We start from the raw sequence: 9,950 nt of genomic DNA, 5'->3' as shown, positions 1-9,950 counted from the left end.
TATAAAAAATCGTTTGGACCGACTCCGACTCTTTGTTAGAGCTTCATTAGGACCAAATGGCCACTCCAGCTGAGCTTAAGAGTTCCTCTGTAGAGATGGAGAACCTGTCAGGAAGACAACACTCTCTGTAACACTCCATTAATTAGGCTTTCTTGGTAGAATAGTTGGAGAGATTCCACTCCTAAATTAAAGGCATATGGCAGCATGCCTGGAGTTTACTTAATGACCGTAAACCTGACAGCACAAGACAAAAATATTCAGTTGCTGTCTGGTGAGACAAAAAATGGAATGGTGGCCTGAACGGCATGTGGCAAACCAAGCTGCAGCAAACAGCTACGGCTCATCACCTGGCTAATATTGTTCCAACAAAGAAGATGATGATGGTTACAGCATTACCAATAGGACTGACGAGACCACAAACAAAGTTAAATGCAAGAAGATCTTTTAACGAAAAAAAACAACAACCTGAGAATGCGATGAGGATTCAACTTTAAGTGTGACGATGACCTTTCAGCAAACAGCAAAGTCAGTGCTGCAGTGGCTTCATGACAAGAGTCTGAGTATCTAGTGACCCAGACACTGTCTGAGGTCTGGAGGTAAATCTGTTTGAAAATCTGTGGAGAGACCTGAAGACTGCGATTCCTCTGACTGTACCCATCCAATCTGACAGGAACTAGGAGCTCAACAATACAGCTCAAAAGCACTAGACGGTAAAAGCATAGAGGACTTGAAGATGTGATTGCTGCAAATGGCACCTTTTAGAAAGTATTAGAGTCTGAAAGTTTAAAGGTCCAGTGTTTAGGATTTGGGGAGATATATGGTCAGAAATAAAAAATGATATACGAAGTTGTTTCGTTATGTTTCTGTTAGTGCATAATCACCTGAAATTAAGAATAGTTGTGTTTATGTTACCTTAGAATGAGCCATTTATATCTACATTGGGAGCAGGTCCTTGTCCACAGAATCTGCCATGTTTCCTCAGTAGCCCAGAATGGACAAACCAAACACTGGCTCTAAATAGGGCCATTCGCGTTCTGCTTCACCCTCTACCAGCCACTTCACAATGAGCAGCTTTTTTAGCAAACTTTTTTGAAGCACATGAATTTAAATCACCGGGTTTGTTTGTTTTGAAGAGGAAGAGACCTCTGCAGATATTCTGGCCCCCAGTGAAATCCTCCTGAGAAAGGAACATTTAAGAAATCCTCACCAGGAGTTCATGGTTGGCACACGTGTTGTTACTTTGTAACTCATGTCTAGCACAATTAAAATTTAAAAAAAAAAGTTCTCCTCTATAATAATAATAAAACTGTATTTGAAGCTTCCCTTTACATCCTTTTTTTTTTCTTAAACAAGCAATGCTTAATGCAATTACAAGGTGTTAAACTTCACATATTACAACCTGTCTAATGACCACCATGCAGAAGCAGTCTGTGGGTGTAGCACAGTATTATCTAACAAGTAAATTATGCTATCTGCAATGGTGGCCACTGCGTAATTCTAATGTTTAAAGGGAACAATGGAAACAACAAAAGGCAGGGGCAAAGCAAGGTGAGTTTTCACTCCCTCCAAAACTCCCCCATCTGAATTAAATGTTTCATTTTCTTTCAGACTCCCTGCTGACTTTCCAGGAGTTATCTAAAATACTATAACAGCGGGAAACACTGGCAGTGAGAGAATGTGGCTGTACAATAATTTATTTTTCCCCTATCTCTGACTTCTACTCCTGATAGTTTCTGGTGATAGAACACTGCTAGCCTTGCTCTGTTTACCACAGTCAAACCCGACGGCAGCTCAGTGTGCTGGTGAGACTGAGCTCCTCGGCTAAATCCTTTCTCACTGAGACTGCGGGATGATAGCCCTATCAGTAATCTGCACAAAACAGCAGGAGTTGCTTTGGGAAAGACACAAGTGTCATAAATTCAGATACAAATGAGTCAGGACATTCAAGAAACACAAGGGTAATTTAACCATATCTCAATACACTATATTTACTGCTGGGTTACTGTACTGATACTGTACACTGTTGCTATTATTTGTTTAACTCACCTTGAAATATAAGTATGTATTCCAATGGGAATTGAATGAATATTAATTAATGAAAGGCCTCTACTATTACCAAACTCTATGCATTTGAAAATATTACCACAGATTACCCACAACTCATGATTAGGGCTGGGCAATATATCGATATTATATTAATATTGTGATATGAGATTTGCTATTGTCGAAGATCTTGGATATTATAATATCGCAAGTGTTTCCTTTACCAGGTTAAAAAGTGCTTTACAGTAAAGTGATGTTATTTTTTAACTTACCAGACTGTTGTAACTGTTCTTTTATTTGCCTTTACCCTAGAGCTACAATGATTACTTGATTAATTGATAAGCAACAAATATGAAATTAATCTGAAACCATGAAATTAATTGAAACTAATTTGATAATCTATTAATTGGTTTAAGTTGTTGTTGTTTTTTTAAAGAAAAGTCAAAATTCTCTGATTCCAGATTCTTAAGTATTAATATTTTCTGGTTTCTTTACTCCTCTGTGAAAGTTAACTTAATATCTTTGGGCTGTAGACAAAACGAGACATTTGCAGTCATTTTAGGCTTTGGAAAACACTGATCAACATTTTTCCCCTTTTTCTGACATTATATAGAACAAGCAACAAATCGATTTGAGAAAACAATAAATGAAAATAATAACATTTGCAGCAATGGTCAATGCTATAATATCAATATCAAGGTATATGGTCAAAAATATCATGATATTTGATTTATTTTCTCCATATCTGTATTTGTTAAAAACCGGTATATATGTCCTTGGAAATTACAACTATACTAAATGGCATCAAATGGATGAGTATTTGTATGACGAATAATGAATCATATTATGTATTCAGTAGGAGTTTAGAATTGCAGGCCTTATCCTGCCATGCGGTCACCATGTTGCCATAAATCTGCCAGTCAATCTGTGTTGTGCCTCCGTTTTTCACAGTTGTCACTGGATACAATGATTTCAAACTAAGCTTGATTCATGAGTAAATACTGAAAAGCATGTTAGATTTATCAGAAACATAATATTTTCCAGTCTTTCAAATCTTTTTACAAATAAAAACCTGTTGTTGCTTCTGTGACTTTACATAAAATCGCAAAAGTATTTTTGTGGAAGGGGGAACTGTTAATTGATGTAATAATGATGACACCCTCAGAGTTCATGTATTAATATGAGAGACATCTAAAGTGTGCCTCTCTTTGTATGTGGCTAGGAGCTCAGAATATGAGATGTCAACTAAGCATTCCACGTACAGCCTGCTCTTTTCTGTGCCTGTGTCTCACTAAAGGGGGGAAATTGAAAAATGATGGGCTCGGACTGAAGTCTTTCAGGTGCTACAAGTATTTGAGGTCTGTGTTGCACTCCTAGTAAAAGACAACTTGTCAGTCAGCATGTCAAGCGTCAGCTTAAGCATTTATCTCTGCACACCCACCCAGCCAATCAGTATTCATGTTGTTTCCACTCAACCATGAACGCAAATGGAATTAAATCTTCTGACATTTCTTTGAATGCACCATAATTCAACATCAAAGAGGCATGAAAGTTCTATATAGTGTGAATGCACTGAATTGCAGAATCACACAAACAAACACACACACACACACACACACACACGCACACACACACGCACACACACAGACAGACTTCCAGAAAATCTTAGCCATGTGGAAGCACAGTGTAATGGAGAGAAGCAAATCCGGCAGCCAACAATCCATGCTGTATGATGCAAATACCCGTGTGCTGGTTCAAATCAGGGTTTTGCAGACTGAGGTAAGGCTAACCCATTTCCCTGTTCTCAGGAGAGGGGCCCACGGAAGGAGAAAACCTGCCTCTTGCAGCTATAGCTAATCATATAATTTCAATTAAGAATATCTGCGGCGGATTATTAAGACGCTCAGAAGCTCGGTGGAGCTGCGGGTCGATGATTTGCAAACCAGAGAGGAAGGTTATAGCAACAAACCTACAATGTGAGGCAGGAGAGTAATACCAATTTAATTAGGCTCTAGCTGGTATCTATGCAGCTCAAGCTGGCAGACCTGTCAGGGTAGTTACACCAGAGTAGTGAGTGACAGCTAGCTCCCTTCACTGTAATAGCACAGAGACTTTGAGAGAAGGACTTACCATTCGCAAACCAGAGGTAAAACTAGATTAGCAATAATGCCTTTCACTCACTCATGCACATGGGCCCGAGGTTCACTGAACTGCTCACAAGCTTATAGTCACTTTCACCTGGCTGGCCAGGAAAGAATGGGATCTTGTGATGTTACAGATAATCCAGCAGAGCTTGTTGTGTCTGAGGAAATGAAAGAGCCTAGGCCATTATTGTGATTCTTTAATGTGCTGGGAATAGTGCAACCCACAAAGCAGGCATTTATTTTACTGTGCAGGAAAACAAAAAAAATTGTTTATGTGAAAGCAATTAAGGTGTGTGCGTAAGTTTAATTTTTCACCCCCGTGGCTCCTCTCCTTTAGCGCATTTGGGTTATGAGCCTCAATCAAGTATGTTTTTTTCCCTTAGAAAGAATTCATTTGTGCGTCACTGCTATGAGGCAGAGAATTAAAAGAGTTACATCTAAGCCCTCAAGAATCCCTCCACTTTCAACTGCTTCTGATTAGGCCAGGGCTGAAGGCTCGCCGTTGCCATGGTGACAGGCAGCAAAGATTGGACTTGAGACAGTTTCCAAGGGAAGCCTACAGTGGCCACTAAATTGGGTGAAAATAAATAGAACTGATGTCCTATTTACAAAGGCTGCTGGTGGAGTGCACGCAATGCAGTGAAGGAGTCTCTTGGGGGCAGATGTGGAGAGGAGGGGTGTCCTCACCAATATTTCTAAAAAATGAAAAGTGTTCCAGGTTCAAAAGCACACTCATCTAGTCGGCCAGATGTGGACAGTGGCAGACGCTGATATTAGTCAATGTCCACCGCATCATTTTTGTATGAATATCATGAGATGCGCAACATCAAAATCACAACAATACCATTAAACTGCATGCTCAGGATCATAACAATTCGAGAATGCACTAACTTGATAAAAGATAACATCAGAAGGCAAGAGGCAAGAGTTCATGAAGTGCATGCAACACTAACTATCTCTGTGTGGTGCATTTGTGTGGTAGCAAGAAGCTCCGAAATATGATGTTCAGTGTTGCCGGAAAAACAGCACAGCATTGAGAAAACCAGGCAAACAAACAATGGATGTCATCAAAAGGACAATATAACTTGTTCTCTTATTTCAGCAGAGCACTGTCAATACTTGGGGGCCAAACTCTCAGAGTAAACTTGAGCGTACCAAGCACAATAACAAGGATCAACTACAGAGTCAGAACAGCCTCCAGCTGACTTTTAAAGCCAAATGCAGTCAAAGGGATAAAATATGATGCAAAAATGTGGTATGCAGAAATAAAGAGGAGGAAACAATGAATTGACCATTTTGCAGCCAAGTGCTTAGCAGCACCAGAGGGAGTTAAACACGAAACATAATATCCATATAGACTACTTGGATTTTCCAACACTTCACAGCCACTCTAAAACACTATTTTTCAGCAACAATGAGGCAAAGGCAGATGAAAATGTTTGAACTGTTCAAAAGCAAAAGACATAAAAGAGAAGTTATGTAATTTATTCACAACTTATTCACTAGCACTAGCATAAATAACTTTGTAAATCAATGCATTTTCTCCTTTAGACTGACATTCTTTTTAGAATATGTCATTGAAAAAAAAGCCTGTATTTTGAAGGAAAGGTGATACTATGAATATGAATATGAAAATACTCCCTCAAAAGACAAGAGAATTGAACAGAGAGGTAAAAAGGTCAGACAATAAAAGAACTTCACAGTAAGTCATTTTGATGCTATATTTTTCATAACTGAAATGAAATAAATCGTCTTACATTAGCAGTTGCAGTCCTAGAGAGGATGATATGAATCCAGATTTTTTTTTCATCCCTGACATGCAAGTACAAAAAATGTGGAGCTGAGAACCACATGCAAAAACAAAAAAGTCAAACTAATTTGGAAAACATGTCCCTGAAGACAAAAAAACCCCAACAAAACCATAAATTAGCAATGTGCACGCAATGTCTAAGCTGTAGTTATCTTAGGTCAGTGCCGGCTGGATTTTCAGTTGACCAGAGCCCAATTGCTAAGCTGACAATCCTTAGCATTTAGTTCCAGTTTTTCTTCAGTGTGTAAATGCTGAAATGAATGTCTTGAAAAGAAAGATGTGCGAAGATATTATGCAAACAATAGCATGCATTGGGACAAAATGGCACTGCCACTCCAGGGAACTATTATAAAGAGCTGGAAGCCTACCTAGGGACATTCTTTCTTTATTCTAAAAATGTCACCAAAATAAAGGTCAAGCCATTTAAGGAACAGGGGTGTGGAACGTTGAGGGGGGGGTGTCAAACGTGTTAGAAATCAGCTTATTGCTTCTGTGGTTTCATTTAGTTTGATGAATGGCTTTCACATCAATGCTGAATAATGCTAATGACCACACTTCAAATGCCCTATCTACCCACTCTGCTTCAATGACGAGTTAAGCACACCACAGAGCTGCATACTGACTGGGAGTGAGAAAATAATTATTCTGTTTCCCTTTAAAAGGCAATGATCGTACAGAGAACATGCAGTAAGAAGCAGAGAGGGAGAAAGAGGAAGGATCAATGAGCCAAGTTGGCAATATTAACTTCCTTTTTGTTTATCTGTTTGTCTTTTTCTTTGGTCTCTAATGTTTTTTTATTAAAACTAGTGCACTGCTCACACTACAAGACATGATATGCCCCTGACTTTTGACATGGGGGTACATTTACACAACTGATCTCAGACAAAGGTTACTGATAATTCCAGTTGGAGGGATCTGAAACTGTTGCAAATGATTGTGATGTTGTGTCAGCAAAAACACAAAGACGTCACTATGTGTACATGTCGGCTGCCTGCCTCCTCTTTTTCATTGAAAACCGCTTCAGTGAGAGGACAACTGCTCCCACCTGGTCTCCAACATACTCTAACTATCTGGGCATTGTTATTGGCCACAATATGAGCCCTGACACCAAGCCAACAGTCGGCTGTTGGTAAATGTCGGGCTATCGGTGAGCATCTGCGGTCCAAGTTTCTGAGGTTTATCAGCTTTTTTTCAGCTCATTCAGTATGTTCACCAGCAATGTTTGGCAGAGCCTGTTGGTAAGTGAAATCCCTCTGACTACATATTATGCGATAGGTATCCTCCTGTGCCTGCTGATGATGTTCTGGGATGCCAAAACCAAAGCAGAGACGTCAACAAAAGCACATGGTGAGGTTTAGGCATCAAAAGCACAGGTTTAAAAAAAGAACATCATGGTTTGGCTCTACATTCCTACGCGAAGCGAACACCGGCCTCACGGGTGACAGTCCAGGATCTGTTGGACCCATCCACCACAACTCCTGCCCGCCCTATAGGAACTTTTCAGCTCCTTACATTACATCTTGACTGGCAGCATTTCAAACTGACGGCATACAGCGGGATATCATACCACTGCAACAGGTGCCATCCGGCCAGATATTGAACTGACACCTGCACCCGCATGTCATACTGCTGCAACAGGTGCCGTCTGGCTGACTGGTGGCGTATCAAAACGCCACAAAAGGTTCTGTCCGGCAGCGTTACAAACTCACACCGCCCAGCAGTGTATCAAACCACCGCGAAAGGTGGCCTTTTGCGTAGTTGGCCGATGCCAAAATCACTGACAGAACAGCAGTATTTCACAACTTTGGAAAGGCTGAGTTGGCAGTCGGCTGTAGTCTCTGCAGTGTGTTCAAATGCAACTTTCTGGTTGAGACACAGGCAACTCAACAGTCAACTTCCGTCACCACTAGCTTTACTGAAGTCAATTTGGTGTGCCGGGGCCTTGAAATAAACATGGTAGAGAACTGTTGCAATGTCTTGGACAAGATGCAACAAGGTAAAGCTGCCTCATGGAACTGCATGAACCAGATGCATCATCATGATGTGCACAAGGATGAATTAAAATATACTCTATGTCGACATGCTTTTAGTATTGTGGAAATGATCATATCACTGAGCATAAGCAAGACAGAGCATAAGAGACACAAGTGAGACCTCTTGGGCTATACTGTACTAAATTATAGTTATGCAAATACAGCTTGCTTTTATATAGCTTGCTTACATTTAATTTGTATTTCATTTAATTAAAAGACATGAGAGAGAAAGTGGAAAGACAGAGAGATGAAGAAAAAGAGAGAGCAGGACTTGCAATAGATATGACAGTCTCTGAAGTAACACAGGACCATATCTTGCTCCTTGTTCTTGAGAGAGTGGAATACTTCCTCATTTTCTACTTAATCCGGATTCATATTTGCATTGCCACCATCACGCAACCATGTGAAAACTGCATCTATTTGACTAAGGCCAAAAATGTGATACTGGCCATGTGGCTAACAGAATAAATTCAGCACAGGGATGAAATCAACCAGTCACCTGAACACATAAACAAGCATCAGCCAGAAGTTACAACCAAACTATTCTCAACTTGCTACAGACTCTAAAGCAGATGAATACATTGTAATTGAGGATATAGTACATGAGTGAATAGTTCTATCTAGACAGGGGACACAGCGGCTGCATAATACCCACTGCATAATGCCCAATACCTTCTGTGTGACACCTGGACAGCCTCCTCTCATTCACTAAAAATTAGGCTTAGTCTAACAGCTACCAGACAGCAGCCACCTGGTATGTCTGAATTTCTGAGTACATCTCCTGCCATGTAGAGTCAGACTGCAAATCCATGGCAAGTATTTGACATCCCTATGTCTGATAGTGGCTGAGCAGTGTAACACATTTGCCAACACTTGTTCCCTCAAATTTAATATTTCAGTGATAAAATGAAAAAGAAAAGGTGCTTCAAAAGCAGCAAAATGGGATCATAAAACATGGAAGGAAAAGACACAATTACGATTTATGTAAAGAACCATAAAAACAACAATAACAGCAATATTTAGGTACCAAAATTTAAGGACACCATCCCTCGTTTACAGCCACAGTGCCAACATTATGAAGTGAGAATCACTGCAGCATTTATTTCCAGAACCTACACAGCAGCACTGACTGCATTTAAGTAGAGGATAGCCTAAACCTACCAGTAAGCAGCACTGGCAGGCCTGCAGAGAATGTGACCTGAATTAAGGACTAACTCCCTGCATGTGACTAGACTGGGATTGAGATGTGAGGAGAGTCGGTGTATTGTTTGTGGAAACACTGCTAAAGATTTGAAGATTACAGTGTTTATGCTCCACTGAACTAGATGCTCGCAGCATACAGATATGACTAACAAGCTCCCAGGAAACTGAAGATGAAAGGTGTTCCATAATGAATCAGTCTACCGGGGAGTCCATCACTGAGAATTTAGGAAAATCTTTACAGTTAATGGAGCTGTGCTGCGTTTCTTCCTTTCTCCTAATTCAATTAAAATCAGCAACAATTTATCATCTGTCTGTAAACATCTGTCTGTCAGTTTATTGACAACTTTGTTATCCCACCCTCTGATTATTAGGTTGGCTTAACGTGGTCATGGTGGATCAGTAAACTAAAAAATAACTCATTCAATTTGTGTATGTGCAAAGAGTAAAAGATTATAAAAGATGTAATTTTCCTTTGTTTAAACATGTTTTAGCACAACTTCTGCATTTGGAATATGCAATCAAACATGAATGGTCTTATCTTACTGCATTGTGCAGCTCACAGAACCCAAATCACCAATAAATTATTCCAGGCAGTTCATTTAAGCCAATGTAAACTATACTTCATGGTGCTAATTGCTGGTAAATTACTTTTTTTAATGTCTCAACTGTATTTCATAGTCAGGTCACCAATTAAACTCTGCAGCAATTCCAATGTTT

This window comes from Epinephelus moara, chromosome 2 (genome assembly GCF_006386435.1).
Source record: "Epinephelus moara isolate mb chromosome 2, YSFRI_EMoa_1.0, whole genome shotgun sequence".
In the NCBI taxonomy this organism is placed as follows: domain Eukaryota; kingdom Metazoa; phylum Chordata; class Actinopteri; order Perciformes; family Serranidae; genus Epinephelus; species Epinephelus moara.
Note: the sequence above shows the minus strand (reverse complement) of the source record.